Consider the following 22,195-nt stretch of genomic DNA (forward strand, 5'->3'; position numbering starts at 1 on the left):
TTTTTTTTAAAGTAGGCGTGGTCCTTCTCCGATTTTGCTAATTTTTATTGAGCACATATATAGTAATAGTAGTAACGTTCCTGCCAAAGTTCATCATGATATCTTCAACGACTGCCAAATTACAGCTTGCAAAACTTCTAAATTACCTTCTTTTAAAAGTGGGCGGTGCCACGCCCATTGTCCAAAATTTTACTAATTTTCTATTCTGCGTCATAAGTTCAACTCATCTACCAAGTTTCGTCGCTTTATCTGTCTTTTGTAATGAATTATCGCACTTTTTCGGTTTTTCGAAATTTTCGATATCGAAAAAGTGGGCGTGGTTATAGTCCGATATCGTTCATTTTAAATAGCGATCTGAGATGAGTGCTCAGGAATCTACGTACCAAATTTCATCAAGATACCTCAAAATTTACTCAAGTTATCGTGTTAACGGACGGACGGACGGACGGACGGACGGACGGACGGACATGGCTCAATCAAATTTTTTTTCGATCCTGATTATTTTGGTATATGGAAGTCTATATCTATCTCGATTCCTTTATATATGTACAACCAACCGTTATCCAATCAAACTTAATATACTCTGTGAGCTCTGCTCAACTGAGTATAAAAATATTTTTGCGATTCAAGCACTGCCTTCTATGACTGGAAATTCATTTCTCCTCGCCATAAATGACGACGGGTATGGTAAGATTGTGTCATTGTAGTTTAGATTCGCTGTTGAGAGGCCGGCCTATTGCTTTGTACGTGGATAGCAACATTTCTTTATATTTTCCTCAAGATCTTTGGATGACTGACAGTCAGTAGCCCAAAACCATCGATATGAACTTCCATGTGGATTTGGTCGGCTAGGTTCAGATAATTTGCCATGAGGCGTTTTGAGTGCCGTGGTTGACTGTGTCAAAAGCTTTTGACAGCGCTGGTAGTGCTATGCATTTTGCGGAAATCATGCTTCACTACTGGCGAACGGAGTGATACTGGTCCTTATGACTCACCTTCGTTACTTATACTGGCAATCGCCAGTAACAAAGATACTCGAAGCCATTTTGTTCCCCTATTTCACTGCAAATTTGCGTCTTGTCAATCACAAACATGGCTTACAAAAACTACATAGCCCTACCACCGCGCTAAACGCCATTAACACGCACATAAATTGCGGATTAAATCAACAACCCCCCCATAGGATAGTTCTCGTTGCGCTAGACCTGTCAAAATCTTTTGATACGGTCAACCCACGACACGCTACTGCAAGACCTGGAACGATCATGTTTTCCCCCAAGTCTCAAAAGGTGAACCGCAAATTATAGGTCTCGTCGGCAAGCATCCATTGCACAATAATGACCACAGGTCCAGTCCCACAGATCGAAGAGCTTTGTAATAAAATTAACAGCTATCTGCTTGATCTCTCCAGGTTCTTCGCCTCGCGGAACCTGACATTGTCAGCGACCAAATCATATCTTGGGTGTGACGTTCGATGAAATCCTTAAATCTCTTGCAGGCAGCACTTGGGGTTAAGACAAAGAAACGCTCATTATCACTTACATAGCAATTGGCCGGCCGATTGCATGCTTCGCGTCCCCGATGGTCGCCAAGCCTAAAGGTTACTCACAGGAAGGAATACAGGCCTACCAAAATACTGCCCTCAAAACCGCTACGGGTTGTCTTCTTATGTCACCAGAACACCACCTACACAATGAGGAGAGAGCACTCCCCATTAGGGAGAGAAATGATATGCTCAACAAACAGTTTCTGTTGAATACCCAGAAACCTGAGCAACCCAACAGAAATCTGATTGATGAGGCTACACCTCCCAGTGGCTTAAGAGGTCATATCTGTAAGCATTCTAAGAAAATATGGTTCACCCCTGTTGAAACTGAAAGTTTCCTTGGACTCCTGTTAGACGACATTGATCACAATTTGATATCGGTCGCACCTATTGGATGGGGCGAAGCACTGCTACAAGAACAACAACAACTGAGGCACAGAAGAACATTTGACCACTAAACTTTTTCACAAACGCTTCTGAGGTTTTATTCGGACGTCTCTTTGTCATTGTCTGCTCTATGGTACCATAACCAGGTAAAAGCATCAGAGTTTCATTTTACATGTTTTTTTCATTCGAAGCTGGTTATAAAATGTCAAACTTTGTTTATGTTTACATTTTTTGTTTATTTACTTTTGATGTTTACTGTGCAGTTTTTAAATTTTTTTGCAAATTTTTGTAAAAAAAGGAATTTATTTATGTTTTGTGTGTATTAAAAAATTGGAAAGTGTTTTTGGTGCAACGTTAGAAGGGAGAAAGCGGGTGTGAAGCTTTTCACAATCCCGCAAGAGGTAATTCTTTACTTTAGCTCGCAACTACTAAAACTCGTCCAAAAATATCGGGACAGATGTCTAAAGACGCGCTTTGAACCCAGGACTACGAATACTAAAACGGAAATTGAAAATTTTATTTCTTTCCAGATATATTAAACAAACAAAATTGAAAATTTTCAGGCGGTTGGTGTAATTTTGAGCGTTTTGGGTACCACAAAAAAAACTCTGGATAACAGTGTTTTGCGCGGATATAGATTTGGCCTCCAAGGGTAATTTTTTTTATAAGCGCGGCCGAAGGCCGCCAATGCAGAAAGGTGTTCTGCGCAAAAATACTATGGATTCCACCCCCGATTTCGGAGCACTCCGTGGCCATTTTTCAGTTTTTTTGGAAAATTTTTTGACAGAAATAAAATGTTTAATTTTCGCTTTCGTATTCGTCGTCCTGAGTCCAAAACGCATCGTTTGACACCTCCCGATATTTTTGGACGAGTTTTTGCAGTTGTGAGCTATAGTAAAGAATTATCCCGCAAGATCAAGGAAGAAGAAAATAATTGGGAAGAAGCTTGTGGCGTTCAGCTTCCCCAAAATGGCTTAATTTGCTCGCTCCATTTTCAGGCCTGCGACCTTATTGTGGGAGCGCAGATAGTAAATTTAATGCCCAACGCCACTCCATCGCTATATTTACCGTCTTTGATGTAAATATTCAGCTTCCCGAATGTTGTAAGATAAAAAATTAAATATAATTTTATGTATGACTTAGCAGTGCTAATCAAGAGTTTGTAAAAAATGAAAGTTGTCTACATGTTTGCTTTTTTTTTGTTTAAGTGACACCGTTGGAGCGAAAGGCCAATACTTGGCACGGAACAGCTGCAGCACACAAACGGATATGCATAATGTACCACGAATAAGCTGTGAAACCCAGACGCAGTAAGTTCCCCTAGTTTCAGGGCCACCATTACTTTACAAAGAGCGAAAATATGCTAAACACTTATATCTACGAAAAACGGCCCTTAACAGGGCCACAAACAGTTTACGAAGAGAAAAATTTGCTAGACAATTATGGCTTACATATTATAGATTTACTTTTGGATTATTTATATCATCCATATGATGACAAGAAAAAAAACTGGAGTATAACCGATACTGGAGCTGAAAACGGAAATATTCCAAACCGAACTTTTGCCATAGCAGGTACCGATACCAGATCCAGCCTAAAACCGTAATTGTTACAAAGCCTCCTGGCTAGAGCCAGAAGGAAAACTCGGAACCGTAATTGAAGTCAGTAGTACAACCAAACTAGTATCCAAAAATTTAACCGAAAGCAAAGCCGGTTCCGAAGAGAGGAGCCAAAAGCAAAATTCGATCAAAACAACCGTGCAATGGCGCTGAACCCGACTCAGTTTCAAATTTACAACACACCCGTGCTTTTTTTTAATTAAACAAGATAACATATCAAAACATGGAGTACATATCCTTCAAAGAAATCTGCACCTCAAATGCCGATACGACGAGTTTCCAACGTTAAACGTTATTATGTATATATGTATCTTCGATATTTATTAGGTTACTAAATTAATTAATTTTGACTTTATAAAATACATGAAATTTTAAAATAAATCAGTACTTATTCATGAACATACTATTAACTCAGCATTTTATATACAATCTCATCCTAAATTTTCAACATCTCTTGAAGACAGTGACATTAGCACTCATACATACATGTATTGAAAATAAGGTTCACTACAAAAAACATTTAGCAATAGCGATAGCATTTTCCAATATCCTTTTAATACTAGAAAATAATGACCTTAGGTAGATAAAGCACGAAATATATACTTCCTAAAAAGTTGTATCTTACTTTACATTAAACTGTTTTGGAATATAAATACATAAATACATGCATAAAAAGATGCATACAATACAAAACGGTCCCTTATTTATATATCATAAACAAAATTAATATTGCGAATATTGGATATTTTTCAAATCAATTGGTACTTGCACCATCTCCCATAATAGAGACATTTCACGTAAACGTTCGACATGTTTGATGCATTTATCGGCAATATAATCAACCTCTTCAATGGTAGTAAAACGACCAATACTAAACCAATAAAAATTCAACAATAAATTACTTTCAAATTAACTACACAATTCAGTACGGTAAGCTCGTATACCTTATTGAACTATGTGCCAAATCCTGATCAGTTCCAATCGAACGTAGTACGTACAAAGGTTCCAATGATGCTGAAGTACATGCTGAGGCACTAAACACCGCCACATCTTTTCAGGCCATCAGTAAGGATAAATTTAATCAACCACTATACATTTGCTCTGTATCACCATTACATATACCATGTGATAATCTTGAAGTGATGCGATCATATAAACGTTTCGAAAGAAAATCTAAACATTTCTTATCATATTCCATTTCTTTGAGTGCAAGATCACATGCAGCACCAAATCAAATAACAATAATCCGAAGGAAAAAGAAAAAATTTAGCTCGTTCAAAAGATATTCCCGAAAAACCGAAAAATTACCCCGGAGTTCTTTTAAACCGGGGTGGGATCCATAGTATTTTTGCGCATAACGCCTTTCTGCATTGGCGGCCTTCGACCGCACTTATAACAAATTAACCTGGGTGGGTCCAACACCGGTTTGGAGACTAAAACTATATCCGCGCAAAACACTTATGTTCACAATTTCTTTTGTGGGTACAGCAAAATCATCAAACTGCAAAAACCACATGAAAATTTTCAATTGAAAAAATTTTTTTTTGCAAATATCTCTTGACAGACACAAAATATTTCACCTCTGCCTTCGGATTATTGTTGTCAATACGCGTCTTTTAAAACCTCTCTCTATATTTTTGGACGCGTATTATCAGTGTCATGCTGTCGTATAGAATTACCAAGAGTTGATGGGCTGGAAACGTTGAAGAAATGATTGAGGTCCTATATGTAAATAAATAATAACAATAAATTAAATATATTATTATTTAAAATCAGCTAATTACCTCTCTTTTCCGTTAAAAATGCCTTTTTCCTTCAGCTTCATCAGCAAATCAACTTTTTTGTTCTTTTGTTTTGGCTTTGTTGACGAAAATTACATGTGACATTTTTCACCTTCAATCACTTTTGACAGAAGAAATTGAAAGATCGATTGACAGTACATGGATTGACAGTTATGGATCGGCAACTACAAAATACACAGGAGGGTTGCGTTTTCACTTATGCTTCTACCTGGTAATTGTACCATGGTCTGCTCTAATATTATTTATTACAATATGGTTCAGAGGAGGCAACTATGTATGCTATCAAGAATACGAGAAAAAAAGTTTTCCGGAACATTAATAGTATTTACGTTATGCCAGCTGGATATATCAAAGAAAATTAAAACGTATGCTGCTTTCCTTTAGCCACCACCGATAGCGGAGGAAGGAAAGGAGATGCCCTTACTTAGCTGGGAACTTTAAGAGGATAATAATTTGATATTAATTGGTATTTCCAAATGCCTTCAGTTACCACTCACAAGAAAAATCTGATGAAAAAATGAAAAGTGTGACCTGAAAAGTCAGCCACATAAACCGGAGTAAGTTCTTATACACGGACTACCTTATAGTTTTCCAATTACTTTCGCAATTTCTTTGAGGAATGGTATGGGAAATTCGAAAGCACTTTTTTGATACCTTGTAATGTAACTGAAAGAAGTTTCGATTACATTTCCCATTCCTTTCGAAAGTACTGGGAAAGATATTACAATTGCGCAAAGTATTTTTTTTTTTTCAATTACAAACAAAAAATTTTTTGTATTCTAGCCTCAAAAAAAAAACGAAACTACTTTTGTTATTTTGTTTTTAGGAATTGAAATGTAATCAATTCCTTTGCTGTGGAGAAAAGGAATTGATTACTTTTTCCAATTACTGAGGAATGTAATGGGTAATGTAATTGAATTGAATTTACCCAGCTCTGCTTGCTATACAAGAAAATATTTTCGGGCACCGGTGTCTCATATGCCTGAAAGAGTTAAAAATACGGTCATAAGGTACACGTATCACTTAACCTATGTGAACTTAATACCAAAATTCAACTGTACAAATATAGAAACGAGCAATTAAGTACAACTAAATTTTCCATTGAAAAAGAATAACAATATGGTTTGTCTGGCAAAATTGTATAAATCGTGTATAAAGAATATATCCTATACAACCGATTGTTCAGATAAGATTGTTCAGATTATTTCACCAAATGCTTTCGTAAATATCATATATTGTTGTCTGAAAAAATCATAGAAATCGGTCGTATATATAGTAAGCACCCCACACAAACCCTAATTTATGTCCCATTTTAACGGCTTGAAGCTTCAAATTTCATCAAAGACTTACGTGTGTATACGTCATATATTGTTCAGATAAGTGATTCATGATCATAGCTTTATCATGCAGACCCAAGTAACGTGAAACTGTATTCTCGCACAAAGTACCGATCTAATTTTATACCCAGCTGTACTTGTACGCAGGGTATTATAACTTTGAATGGATAACAGTTGGTTGTACTAGTATAAAGGAATCAAGATAAATATAGAATTCCATATATCAAAATCGTCACTATCGAAAACAAGTTGTATTAAACCATGTCCGTCCGTCCGACCGTCAGTCCGTCCATGAACACGATAACTTGAGGAAATATTGAGATAACTTCATCAAATTCGGTATACGGGATTATTTCAGGAAAGGTATGAAGTCTGCGGCACAATCGAAGACAGTACCTTCCTTACTTGTCGTTTTTTTTAAGTTTTTATGGCTAATGCGTCAAGCATAATACAAACTCTTAATCAGTTAAACAAACAGCTTTTGTTCCACCAAAATAAAAAAATGCAAGCTAACTAATTATGTCTGCTCCATCGAAATTAAGCTTGTGCGTATTTGGTAAAATAGTTTACTATTCTTTTTTTCTTGTTTCCCTCACTAGGGTAGGCACCTTTTCCTTGGTGTCAATGTTTAGCCGAACTCCATAACGCCCTACTATGACGATGAGATTTTTAGGGCTGGCATCTACGCCGTTTCTCCTCATAGGAGGGTGACGGTATGTCGGTGACCAAGAACTACTAACCCCCTAATCTAGGATGTTAGGCGGACCGTGCCTATTGGACGATTTGCAGCCAGGGGATATTTTCGGCAGTATTACGATGGAACCTTCCCGATACCGGAACACTTCGGGAAGTATTGATGGCTTTACCACATTAAGGGGTGTTGCCGGCAGACGGTTCTTTTTCCGTATTTAATACTGAACCATTGAGCCCGCCTTGTTGATCAGGTGGTCGTACGACCAAGATTGACAACTCAATATCTAATTTTAATAAGGACTATGATAAGGGAAGAACTGAGTCGCAAGCCAAGGACGCAAAAAAACGCATTAAGCAATGTGTCGGACTCGGGCAGCGAGAATAGTGGAGAACCAATGGCCACCGTGTTGGAACAGCATACACATGCAAACGGAGAAGTAGAGTGGAGATAGATACGAAGCAGAGGAATTAAGAGAGCTCTGCTGAACTAGGAATTGTCCAACGCTTGGGAACAACGGTCGACCCGACAGAACTAGTATAGAGCTAGGTTAGGTTTAACTGGCTGGTCCGTGAGGACCTCACATACACTGAGTGACTCCGTAGTGTTACCTGAAGCTTAACGATCAAACTGAAAACCCATCAAAAACTAGGACCTATGAAATAAAATAACTGCATCCTCTTGACAAATACTGACAGCTTTCTAGGATCGTGGCATATACCGTGGCATAGACCGTAGCTGCTTTTATATCTCAAAGCGTGCTCGATCGTATCCTCCTCCAACCCACACTTCCTGTATCTGTTATCAATGGCTGAGCCTAATTTAAAGGCATGTGATGCCAGAAGGCAGTGTCCAGTCAGAATACCATCATGAGTCTACAGTCCTCCATTTTTAATGATAGGAGTAACTTTTTTAGTCAAAGGTTGTAAGACCTACCCGTAATCTTCGACACTTTACAGCCATGCGCTAGGGTCTAAGCATTTCCCGCATGGTCGATCATGCACAACGCTCGCTTTCTCTTAATCTCGTCCAATCTAGGGATACGCTCTTTATAGCTTTTTTCATTCCCATCTATTCCCATATGCCTTCCGGCCCAATATAGATGTAGGCTATGTAGGCTTCTCCCTATCCCGATTCTTTCCAGGAATTGCTTACAATCTTAACACACTTTAAGATGCTGTGCAATTCGAGATTATTGCCTTAATTGCTGCTTGGCTATCAATATAAAAGTTGACACGACTGCAGTTTAAGCTATTTTCTTCCAGTGTTTCTACTGATTTGGTTACGGCTCTTGCTTCCGCCTGAAAAACGATACAGTCATCTGCCAGCTTGTACGATCTCTTTGTTTTCGGTTTAGCACTGTATTCCGCAGACCCTACTCCTTCCACTAAACTAAGCAAACTGCATCGACTAGTTTGTATTGGCATAACGGGTGCGATGAGAACGTTCCTTCCTGGTGCACTTAGTGCTTTAATGGGAATACTTTCCTTCCCTATTTTGATAGAGAAAGAGGCATTACTAGGCGCGCCAAGCCTTCAAAATATTTCGGTGTTGAAACTAGGACACATGGTATGGGATATGAAAGTAAAAGGAAACTTCATGCAACTGCGTGACGTAATATCTCCTAAGCTCAGAATCTCACGGAACTGTGAAGTGTCCATTGCGGACAAAACCCACAGAGAAACCGGAAATCCTTATAATGGCCATGTCTCAGAGGTCTGATTCACGGATGGAGCGAAACTCGACGACGGAAGAAAGGGAGCTGGCATCTATGGGCCGAACTTCAAGGAATCGATACCAATGGGATCCTACTCCATGAACTAGAAGTTTGTGGTAGAGAATGTATACGGAGAGGCTCATCCTCGAAGAGCATCTACATTATGTCGGACAGCCAGATGGCTCTACGTGCCTTTCAATCTATTCAATGTATATTCAATTACATCTAAGCTAGTGGATTGGAATCCTTAATGTCCTGGGAGCCAAAAACAAGGTTTTGTTAGGATGTAGCCCTTTAAGCCTATAAGTAGCTTAGGTTAGGTTAAAGTGGCTGCCTCCGCTGTACAAGCGGAGACTCACGCGGGGGCCCCTATTTCCTCTTTCCCTACTTTCGAAGAAGTAGAAAGTTTACACCCCAGTGATGCTAAACTAGCGCGTTTGCCTGATGAAGCGCAAGATGTCGTTTGTGTTTGTAGATTCAAGCTCGACAAGGTACCCAAAGGAGTGTCTGTGGAGGCATCGGTACCTGGTTTTTGACAGTGAGGGACAGTGGCACAGATAATGCTCTACGCTTTCTATCTCCTCCTCCTCCCTACAGCTGCGGCGGAAGACACTTGTCTGTAGGCCCATATAGGCACCGTGAGTGCCCATGAGACTGTGACCTGTGAGAAGGCCCAATAGTGGGCTTATAGAGATACGGTTTAACAATATCACCGATTGCGATCTTTTTTCATCCAGCTTAGGCCACATTTGCTTGGATATACCAAATGTAGGTTTCTTGGCCCATCTGGCGATTGCTTGAGCCATGAAAAGAGATCGCAGGCAGTGTTTGCAAGTGTTTAGAGGAGGGCTGGCCCAACCAGCGGAGGTTATTGATTGCAGGTTGGTGCCTTACCTAGCGAGCTCATCCGCGGCGCAGTTTCCTGAGATATCACAGTGGCCGGGAGTCCATGTTATGCTTTGGTTGCAATTTTCAGCTAGTTTGTTGAGGGTTTCTCTGCACTTCAATGCCACTAGTGACGAGGTGTTACTGCATTGCAGGGATTTTATGGCAACTTGACTTGAATTAGAATTGGTCACCTGCAGGTTAGCAAGATAGATGGCTGCTTCCCAGATAGCTATAAGTTCAGCCTGAAAAACACTGCAGTGGTCGGGTAAGCGAAAACTTTCGCTTAGATTGAGCTTCTCGGAGAATATTTCGCTGCCGACTCTGTTGTTTAGTTTAGAGCCATCTGTAAAAACGGAGATTTCGTGAGATCCCGGCTCCCCGCAGTTTGCCCACACGTTCTTATCTGTGATTCTTGTGGAAAATTTGTTGTCCCAGCAAGGGGATGGTGTTGTATGGTCCCCTCGCAAGAAGGTTTCGGGGACCTGCTTCAGTATCCGGGTGTGACCAAACCTGCAGTCCCTCCATGGTTCGATAGCGCTGAGCTTTGCCGCGTTGCAGAAGGCACAGTATTTACCAAATAGATCAGTGGGGAGAAAGAATAATATTGTTTCAAGAGCTTTGGTGTTAGTGGAGGGAAGGTCACCGCTGGTAAGCATTGCCGCCATCCCCTGCACTCTCGTTACTTTGCTCTTATTAGATTCGATATCGAGTGCCATCCACCATACGGTGACGGCGTAGAAGAGTATGAGTCTTACCACTGCCGTGTAGATCCAATGGACTATGCGTGGCTGGAGACCCCACCTTTTTCCTATTGCCGACTTACAAGCGCAGAGAGTCATTGCGGCTTTCCTGGGTCGTTCCTCCACAATTCGCTTCCAGTCAAGCTTCCTGTCTAGAATAACTCCGAGATATTTAACCTCGGTAGAGAGTTTGATTTCCCTCACATTTAGCGACGGGAGGGTAAATTCCGGTATAATGCATTTGCGGGTAAAAAGCACCATCTCAGTTTTTCACTGCTGATGCTGAGTCCGCATTCCCTAGACCAAGTGTTTGGTAGATTAAGAGTATTTTGCAAGAGCTTGCCAAGCACCAGAAGGTGTTAGCCGGTAACTGTCAAGGCTATGTCGTCGGCATATGCAATGACTTCGCATCCGGTGGGATCTAGTATAGATAACAGAGCGTTCACCGTCAGGTTCCATAGTAGAGGAAAAAGAACGCCCCCCTGGGGGGTTCCTCTATTGGTATACCTTATTAACGATGAGCTGCCCAGCTCAGAGATAACGCTTCTCTTGTTTAGAAGGAGGTCGACGAATTCCACAAGAGGCTCTACCACCCCTAGTGAACGTAGAGGTTTTGTGACCGCTGCTGGGAGAACGTTGTTGAAGGCCCCTTCCATGCCGAGAAAGATACCCAGCGTGAATTCTTTAAAGGCAAGACCCTTCTCTATCTTAGTAGTGATAGCATGTAGAGCTGTCTCTGCTGATTTGCCCTTACAGAAGGCGTGTTGGTTGTTGAAGATTAGTGCTTGATTTGCCGATCGTCTAATATAGGCGTCCAGCAATCGTTCTAGAACTTTTAGGAGGAAGGTGGTCAGACTTATTGGTCTCAAATCCTTTGGACGGTTGCCCAATATCCTGCCTCCTTTGGGTATGAAGACTACCTTTGCCTTGGTCCATTTCGTGGGGATATAGACAAGGTTGAGGCAAGACTTGTATATTTTAGCTAGCAGCGGGCTTATAAGATCGCTTGCAGCTTGTAATTCAGCGGGAAATATTCCATCCATTCCCGGACATTTGAAGGGTTTAAAGGACTTGATTGCCCAAATAACTCCTTTTCCGCTTACAATGTGGTCCAGTGGTCTAAACGGCCCTGGGTTAGATTGCGTGTTTATGAGGTATGGTTGAGAGCTGCAGCCTGGAAAGTGAGTGCTGACCAGGGTTTCTAGAATTTCCGTACTAGAAGTGGCCCATTCTCCGTTCGCTGTGCGAATGTAGCTGGGAAGTATGGGGTTTTTGGAGAGGACCTTTCGTAGGCGATTGGCCTCTGAGACTTCTTCGATGTCATTGCTGAAGTTCTTCCAGGAGTCCCTTTTGGCCTTCTGGATTGACTTCTTAAAAGATTCTACGGCGTCCTTATAATGGGACCAGATTCCAGTGCGCTTACCCTCGTTAAAAAGTTTTCTACTGTTTTTCCTCTGCTCGGAGATTTCTTGATTCCACCAATAGAGTTTCTTTTTACCCCTTACCTTAATCTCCGGGCAGGCTACTGCGAAGGCATAGTTACAAGATTTGGTGATAAGATCTACTGCTTTTTATATTTTTGACGATGAGTCTAGCTCACCGAGAGAAGCAAATGTCGTGTCTAAAGGAGGTGCTTCATCAGTTTTAGCGGTAGGCTCGACCTACCGTGAGAAGCATTTTTTAGGAGAGTAGAGGATAGAACTTTTTATAAAGGTTCCAGTCCGTACGTCTCCTATTCCTGTAAGCCACCCTAGGCGGTGTACGCAAAAGTAGAGTAAAAGTGATGTATATATGATCAGAGTAGGAGGTTTCGTTGGAAACCCTCCAATTTTTGATAAGGTCACAGAATGGCCCTGAAACTAGAGGAATATGTAGAACCTCCTTCCTATTTGGGGTGATAAAAGTTGGTTTGTCTCCAGAGTTGCATATACTTAGATTGTTATTAATAATAGAATCAAAAAGAGACTCACCCCTGGTGTTAATTTGGGAAGAGCCCCAAGCGGTGTGATGTGCATTGGCATCGGCCCCAATTATTATCGGGAACCCTTTACTATGGGTCTCCCGTAACGCTTTGCAGAGCCGGTCCTGCACAGAAATTGTGCGATCGCGCGCAAGATAGGTGGACATCAGCCAGCGTTTTTGATCATGTAGCTCGAGGCTAATACAGGTAAAGCCCTTGTCGCTAAAAAGAGATAGTAGAATATATACTAGAGTTGTCTTTATTAGAATACAAGATCTGATTCTACCTGTCACGGGTGGTGTGACCAGCTCTAAGTCCTTAGAAAACAGTCCACAGACCTTGCTGCCAACAACCCAAGGCTCCTGGACTAGAACGACGTCCTCATATGTTGTGCTGAGGCGTAAGACTAGGGCAACCGAGGCTTCCTTAGAGTGGTGCAGGTTTATCTGCTGCATCTGCGCGCCCGTTAAAGGTCAATTGCGGCATCGACGTCCATCCTCTGCTGATCCGCATCATCGGATGCCTCCTCTACGATATTATCGTCGAATTCGGCATCCAACAGGTAGGATTCCAGCAGAAGCTGCTCGTCCATGCCAATAATGAACTGGCCCGAAAACTGAGTTACCGAAAGTGTATCGCTATCGGCATACGGAGTGCTGCGTGCCAGTTCAATATCGGCCCCATGTCCACTCAAGGTGTTGCATGGGTCCCTGAGATTCGTTGTGGCGGTTGTGGGTTTGCTCGAGGCGGTATCCCCAATCACCAGATCCTCCGGCGCGGTGGCGATTCCTTCCTCAGGGCCAGGGGCAGCAGATCTACTCAGGGTGTTTCTATCTAACTCCTCGCCCTGAGGTACACGCGCATACTCGTGTGTTTCCTCCGTCGTACAATCAATTCGAATTTTCAACGTGATGGAGGAGAAGCCGTAGCTTAAAACTCCACCACATTCGTCAAGCCAAGGGAGAGAAGCCTCGTTTATGATGAAGCTAACATAACGCTGCTTCGCCCTTTTCTCGCCGACCCGGACTATCCTCCAATCGCTCGAATGTAGCCCCTTATTCGACTCCGCGATGGTATCCAAGATCTCGCCAGGATCCGCTATGCCGTCTGGTATCCAGGCCCAAGCTCTCGGTCTATTCGGAATTTATTCCAACCCGACCGTGTCCAACCTGGCCCCAGGCCACAGCTGTTCTGGCGAAGCTATGGCGAGTTTGTAGAGCTTGCACGAGCATTCGTGGGCGCAGGAAACAAGCTTGACCCTACCCTGGTACCAGCCGGCATCACGGATAGTGGGAGCCGGCCCCGGATACTTGGTCATGATGCCCTTAAAGATCTTGAGAAGGCCGTTAAGGACATCCTTCCAGTTATACGGGGTAATGTTCCCATCCGGATGACCTCGGTTCAAAACCGCCAGCGGAAAGTTGGCCTTAGCCGCCTCGCTAAAGGTTTTGGTCAGGGCAGGGGGAGAAGAGGCCGAAGGCTTGTGCCTTTTTCGATCTCTCGAGGCATTTCTCATAGACCTTTGTCTCTAAAAGGCCGGCATCTTCGGGGCAGAAAGTTGTTTGGTGGCAGAAGAGGTAGCCGCAGTACCTTGGGGGATGGGGTTGTTGTTGCTGCTCTTCTTGGCAGCAATGATCTTCTTGGCCCAGGCCAGAGAACTTTTTTGCTCTGCCGTCAACTTGTCGCTAGGAGAGTTGCCAAGTCTCTCAACGATTTTGACGGCGCTGCGAATGTTCCGCTGGTTGCGGACCGAAATCGGGGTTCGCTTATTTGCCTTGGAACCCTCAAGGGGTTCAGCCGGCTTGCGAGGTAGCTTTGCAGCGGTGGAGGCAGTACTTTTGGGCGTGAACCCAGGATCTTCGGTGTGGTAGGCGGAGCACGCTAGCATCACACCACGGCGGCCGAATTTAAGGTTATATCTAGCGTACTGTGCGAAAGACAGAAGCCTATAGGCAACAAACTGATTGGACCCTATCAGTGCGTCTTCTGACTTGGTAAATCTACTAACGACCAGATCTCCACGATGCGCCAGACCCTGGAGAAGACTAGCGATTAGAGAATCGATACTCACCATATTATCGTCGACTTCAAAGCAGCTTTAACAGGGCGAAAGAAGCTGCTTGTATGCTGCTAGGTCAATTAGACAACAGCTTTGCTGAATATCCAGTGATTCAGTTATATTTGTTTGTTTTACGATTTACTCAGTGACACGTTTATGAGAATGTATGTGTGTTTTGTCATTGATCCTGAAGCAGTTGGTTTTCTGAATATGACTACTTTAACTGCCCACTGAGAGAGATAGTTCATGATTTGTGAAACTACTTACCTTCGACAGCACGAAACGGAGCTTGAGTAACACCACCAACTCAGTCAGAATTGGGAAGAATGAGGTTTCAGAAAGAGTGACCCCCTATCGTGCGATTTCTTTAATTTGATGTCAGAGAAAATATTACAAGCTGCAGAACTTAACAGCTCTGGAACAATATTCCGTAAAAGCGTGCAATAACTGGCGTATGCTGATGACATTGACACCATCGGTCTGCACAGCCACGCCATAAGTTCTGCTTACTCCAGACAGGAAAAAGAAGCAGAAAACATGGGTCTGATGGTGAATGAGATCAAAGCGAAGTACCTTCTGTCAACAAACAAATAGTCAGCCTTACTCCTTGGCAACGACGTCACTGGCAGTCATAGTTTCAGCTTTGAAATAAAGTGAAGAATCACTATTGCCAATAAATGCTACTTTGGACTAAATAGGCAATTGAAAAGTAAAGTCTTCTCTCGGCGCTGCTATATGGTGTAGAAGCATAGACCATGACAACTTCAGATGAGACGGCTTTTAGAGTGTTCGAGAGAAAAGTTCTTCGAGAAATTTGCGGATCTCTACACGAGTACAGCAGACGATTTAACGAACATAGGCCAGCCAATTAAAACATAGCTGCTACGCCTAAGCCATATTATGCGTGGGAAAGAAAAAAAACGGATTTTTATCGGAGCACGTCTATGGAAACAGAGGAAGAGGGCGGCCCCACTCCATTGAAGGCACAGGTAAAAAAGATTTAGATTTGCTTCGTGTGACCATTTGGCGCCTGTTAATCCAACAAAGAAGTGACTCGCGGCTTGTTGGGAAGCCATAACCGTTCAAACGGTTGAGCGCCAATTAAGCAAGTAGGTTCTAACAATTTATTTATTTTTGATCACTGGTGGGACAAACCTAATACTGTTCGATAAACCATGATAACACGAAGGCTAGAAATTTGAGCCTAAATTTTAAACCATTTATCAATTTACACAATTTTTGAAACTTTTTTCAGCTAAATTGGAATCAATTTACTACTGGGTTTTTAAATTTTAAATTTATTTGAACATCAAGTCCAAAATCTAAAAAATTGTTTTTAAACAAAACCCAAAATTTTAAATTTGTTGCTGAAAATTTAAAAGTAAAAAATTTCATTTATGAAAAGTGCTGCAAGCCATAGACTATTTTTCTTATGGTCTTGTCATACTTATGAACTGTTATGATGTGTTTTGTCATGCAGATGTTATAGCTCAGTAGGTAGACCAAGCTACTAAAATACATGTCATGTCGGTTCGAAACCTGGCCACAGTTCATGACATTTTTCTTTTGGTTTTTGGGCAAGTGTAAACTTCTATGGTTAAAAATGAAACCCAGTTCTGCGCGCCTATTTCCACAAAAATAGTTATAATCTAAATTTTATTTTTATTCATTTACGTAGTACACAAAATTATCAGATTTAGGCTCAAACTATTAACCGTGTTTTTAAATCAGATTAAATAAATACAAATGCGTTAAGGTAGTTATTTTTTTTATTTATTAATCAGGAGAGTGGTAAATCACAAATCATATGACAAACAAACAATTAAAACAAACTATTTCAACCTAATTGAAGTAGTTAAATCATCACTTTATTTTACATTTAAAGGTAGTGAAAATCATTTAAAGGTTACATTTAATATTTTTAGGTTGATTTGAGATTTTTACAATAATTGTATTCACACGATTCCCTGTTTTATAAGTGTAATTTTTTTCGCACCAAGGACACCTTCTCATGGAACTTCAGCTTTGTTTCCGAACGACACTTGGAGGGTAAATTTTTTTCATCCATAATTTTATTAAAAAATGTTAAAACTTTGTTATCACATGCATCAACAAATAATTGCGGAAATGAGTAGTCGCCCTCTTTAATTGATTTAAATGTTCCCACCGCACCAAGTTTTCTATCCCAAACGCCCGGTGCTCCAGAATATGCCTCAAAGTAATCACCACTACTATATTCAGCACAAATTAGTTCTCGTGGCATGTGAGCCGGGCGCAAGTGCGAACATTTTTTTTTGTTTATAACAGATACGACAATTGTATGGACTGAACCGGTCCATATACTAACACTCATTTCGGTGCCAACTGAAAGCTTTCTTTCGCAAAGTGGTATTGCCTTTAACCTGTCATTTTCCTCAAAGGGTGATTCCAATTTAATCGCAGCTACATTGATATAGACCATAAAAGTTATAACATTATATGGATAAATTATACAACGCGCGTCTTGACGTTGAGGCTTCATGAAATGTGCGTAACCAGCTTCCACGGAAACGTCCTTTTCACAAATATTTTCCAAGCAATCCGCAGATGTGATCACTAAATCCATAGTGATTAATGATCCAGCACAATGAAGGAGTTCTTTGTGGTATATTGCCGCTAAATGAGTGCTCGATTCTGACGTCGGTTCGCCTTCAATAGCTCTAAGTTGCGAAAGACAGCTGAGTACGATAAACAGCGCGAAGTTCATTGTAGTTTTTTACTATTTTCGTCAGTTGTTAAGTATAAACTAAAGCAAGAACAGTTTTGTGGGTGCTATTTATATACAATATTAAAGCTTGATGAAATTTTCGGGTGCCAGTGCACGGTTAGAAATCTGAGCCTAAATTTTTAACCATTCATCGGTGAAAGAACTTTTTGAAACATTTTTCTACTAAATTAGAAACATTCCAATTTGCTACTAGGGTATCCCATAGTGTTCTGTGGGAGATTTTAACTCCTTTATCTTCGAAGGTTAAGCAATTTCTCTTGAACTAGTAATATAATATTTTGAAGATAGAAGTCAGTATTGAGTTTAATGCGCAACTAAGAATGTAAAATACCAAATAAAATTACATACATAGAAAATTGGCATTTTCAGCAAGGGACGGGTGGAACAAAAACAAAAAGCACCCCCTCTCGAGGTAATCAAATTCACTTCCCAATTTCAGACAGACTATAAATATAAATATGCCATATCGCATGCTTGTATTATAATGTTGTTTCGAACCAAAGCTAGGCAGTTAGTGCTTCATGCTCTGAAGTAGTGTTGCTTTTGAACATTAGAAATTGGCTAATTTAATGATATAAAATAATATAATTTAATGAAATAAAATGACCCAGTTGAAATAAATAGTATGAAAAAGTATGCAAAATTCGATTTTTCTAAATTGAAAACATATTTATTCATACAAAAATTATGCGTGCTGTATTAGTGAAAGAGAATGAACTATTCATTGGTACCCGAGTGGAAAAGCTGTATGCATGCATGAAATATGCATGTTGTATCAATGATCGTATATTTTTAAAAATACACTTTTCTGAATTTTGCACGTATATAATTAGGGCCTATTTGATTTTTCTTTATTGTTTTGAAAAATTTATTTGTATTAACGAAATGTATGTACTTGAGGGAGTCCTTATTTTCGAAAAGAACTTCAGGATATGAATAACAGAATTTCATATAAAAGTGTAAAAAAAGCACTTCCATATGAAGCCAAGGCACTTCGGTATGATATTCAAATTTACACTAACAGATTGACAAAAAAAATTTTTTTTCAACAATATTGTAGCACTGAGAAAAATTTTAATTCAAAATTTATTCATTAAGGGGACCATCAACATTTAAAAGTTTTTTATTTTTTTTTTTGTCAATTTAAAAAAGTTTCAGTGTACATATAATTTTGTATATGTATTGTGATTTGCACTTTAATATACAAATCTTTGAACAGCCCTGTAAATAAGCTACGCGTTTAAAGTTGAGTATATAATTTTTGTATGTTTTTTATTTCACTCAAATAAGTATAGTACTAATCAAGTAAATGTCTTAGTAAAATGTATAAAAGAAGAATTTCAAAACAACTAAAATCTAACACGTATGTTTTTATTTAGAAAGGCCACATACAATATGATATAGCTAGAAATCTTTATACCTTTCACTAAAATTAAATGGTATATTAAGTTTGGACGATTCTCGGTTGAAAATCCTTGAAAGAGATGAGGTAGGTACACCAATTGGTATACTGAAATAATGACATGCTGAGTTGATTTAGCCATGTCCGTCTGTCTGTCTGTTCGGCGCAACGCACCACTTTAGCATAGGCCTCCAATGCAACCCATTTTTCGGATATGAGTGTTTTTCCTCGTTTCTTCGCCATTTTAACAGATAGAAGCTAGAAATTTCACAAGGTGTTATGATATGCATTGTTGTCTGAGAGAATGGTCAAGATCGGTCATGTATATATCTAATATATATCCCATACAACCGCTTAAGGTGAAATTTTTCAAATTTCGTTGATACCTGGACGAAAAGACAAGAACCCTTTTAATTTTGATATAAAGATTGAATGTATGTATATTGATGCACTGCAACTCTACTCCTCCTGCTAGTCTTCATTCCGCACCATTTGACTGACTTCTTTTACTGTCTTTCACTCTATTCGCAACATAGCCTCAGTTTGAGCCACCAAACTATATAGTAAACAACGGTCATCGTACTTTTACTCTGACTCTACCTTTTCATCTTGTTGCCATTACTTTTCGCACTTCCCTCAAATTTCCTCTTGCTCCTTTAGATTGCATTTAGCGATAAAAGCGTGACAAACTTGCCATATCCATATCCATAACAGCTGATACAACAAACCTTATGGAAATCAATGTAATTGGTCAATGGTGCGATACCATAACGCCCTAACCATAACCATACCATACCAACCAAATAGTTTTTGGTACCCATTTGGTGAATTTTTTAACTTTTTCTATATTTTATTTTTTATTTTGGACGCGTTTTGACTAAGTGACTTATCATTTGTGAAATTTGTTTGTAATTTTTGGCATATTCTTCTTTCTAATGAAATTGTCACATTTTTTACGATAAGGCGCCAATAACCGAAATTGATATGGATAAGAAAAATATGGTTATGACTGTCAACTTTGCCAAGACCTTTATACATGCAATGGGGCTTTTCATGCCAACAGATTTTACTAAAGGATTTTAATTTAATAAATTTATTGTTTGTTGATGGAAATATTAAAAAAATTTCATGAAAAGTTTGAAGTAGGGAGTACTTCAGGGCTACTCAAGTACTACTCCTTAGTTCTACCGGCATTAAATGAAAATTATTCCAAAAATTGAAGAAAAATATTTCAATAATGAAGGCAAACCTTGATACCAAAAAAAAATTAAGATGATCAAAGAAACATTTTCTGATTCCTTAAAGGTGTTTTCATCGCATTTTTAGATAAGTGTTTTTCTCTGAAACTAAATGAGCTGCTACACCCCTATACACTTATGGCACTTTTCTTTTTGTTTTGCCATGAAGAATAGGCACCGATACAAATTCACACTTTAAATATAAAAAAAATTTCATAGCATAAATTCGATTCATATTAAAGTGCCTGAATTTCATATGAAAGTGTAAATTAAAGCACTTTCATATGAAGCTAAGGCACTTCGGTATGATATTCAAATTTACACTAACAGATTGACAACAAAAAGCTTTTCAAGAATATTGTAGCACTGAGAAAAATTTTAATTCAAAAGTTATTCCTTAAGGGGACCAACAAAATTCTTTAAAAATTTAAATTATTTTTTTTTTTTGCAATTTACAAAAGTTTCAGAGTACATATCATTTTGTATATGTATTGTGACAAATACAAATCTTTGAACAGCCCTGTAAATAAGCTATAAGATTAAAGCTGAGTAAATAATTTTTGTGTGTTTTTAATTTCACTCAATTATAGTACTTATTAAGTAAATGCCTTAGTAAAATGTATAAAAGAATTTCAAAACAATTAAAATCTAACACGTATGTTTTTCAGTTAGCAAGGGCACATACAATGTGATATAGCTAGAAATCTTTATACCTTTCACGAAAATTAAATGGTATATTAAGTTTGGTCCGATTCTCGTAAGTTGAAAGTCCTTTAGCAGCAAAGTCTGTGCAGCACAGAAAGTGCGCGCAATGACACAAGGAAAGTTTGCCGTCGAAAAGCTACTCGCGAAACAGACAGCCGATGATAACTCCACTCGGCTCTCACACCTGCCGACCCTGCCGATGTCGTGCTGTCTCGCAAAAGAAGAACGCTGCCTATAGGGCAACGGTGCGCACGGGCGCGGCACACGCGGTATATTGGAGCGACATCGTGAGGCGAAGAAGGAAAAAACGTGAGGCAGGACGGTGTGAGTGCGAGGAGCTTCAGATGCTGGCTGAAAGGTATAATGCCCGAAAGTTCCGCCACTGAAACGGGCGAATGACGAAAGGTTTCAAGACTGGACAAATTCCAGAGGGAAGGATAATGACGACCTGGTAACTGAAGTACAGAGTGTGCTTAATTTGTGGATGGAACATTTCTCCTCGTTGCTATCCGGCGAGGGAGAAGACGAACCCGATACCCCAATTGACCATAACTGAAAACTCGTTCCGGTAACTGACTACGATGAAGTAAGAATGAGAATATCCCAGCTAAAAAGTCACAAGGCGACAGGTAATGACGGAATACCTGCCGAAATGTTCAAACACAGAGGCGAAGGGTTGGTAAAAAAGATGCCTTCATCATTCCTTCTACCCAATCTACAAGAAAGGTGATCCCGCAACCACGCCAATCACCGCAGAATAAAAAAAATAAATAAATGTAGGGCACGATAACCTCCGAAGAGATTTTAGGCCGAGCTTCCGTTCCAATGTGTGTTGCCCTCCTTTTAGTTTTCCCAACAAAATGTTTTATGACAACTACGATCGGCATTGGCAGATGAGTTTTCACTGAGAGCTTTTCATGGCAGAAATACACTCGGAGTGTTTGCCTAAAAAATATTGCCGAGGGGCGATCCCGCTTAGATAAATTTTCTTCTAATTGAAAAAACTTGTTTCAAAAATTTGCGGAGCGGCGCACGCTACCATCACACCACGGCGGCCGAGAATAAGGTTATATTTAGCGTACTGTGCGAAAGACTGAAGCCGATAGTACTATGGACCAGATCTTCACGATGCGCCAGACCCTGGAGACGACTCACGATTAGAGAATCGATTCTCACCATATTTTCTTCGACTTCAAAGCAGCCTTTGACAGGGCGAAAAGAAGCTGCTTGTATGCTGCTAGGTCAGTTAGACAACACCTTTGCCGAATATCCGGTGCTGTAGTTATATTTGTTTGTTTTGCTGTTTACTCAGTGACACGCGTATGAGAATGTATGTG

At 40.0% G+C, this 22,195-nt stretch overlaps 1 protein-coding gene across 1 annotated transcript in view; it reads right to left on the reverse strand.

Annotated features, from left to right (window-relative positions):
- Positions 1 to 22,195, reverse strand: part of LOC137243471 (phospholipase D1-like) — a 636,022-nt gene that overhangs the window by 433,191 nt on the left and 180,636 nt on the right. The window lies entirely within an intron of this gene.

The sequence above is a fragment of the Eurosta solidaginis genome, chromosome 3, assembly GCF_040869045.1.
Source record: "Eurosta solidaginis isolate ZX-2024a chromosome 3, ASM4086904v1, whole genome shotgun sequence".
NCBI lineage: Eukaryota > Metazoa > Arthropoda > Insecta > Diptera > Tephritidae > Eurosta > Eurosta solidaginis.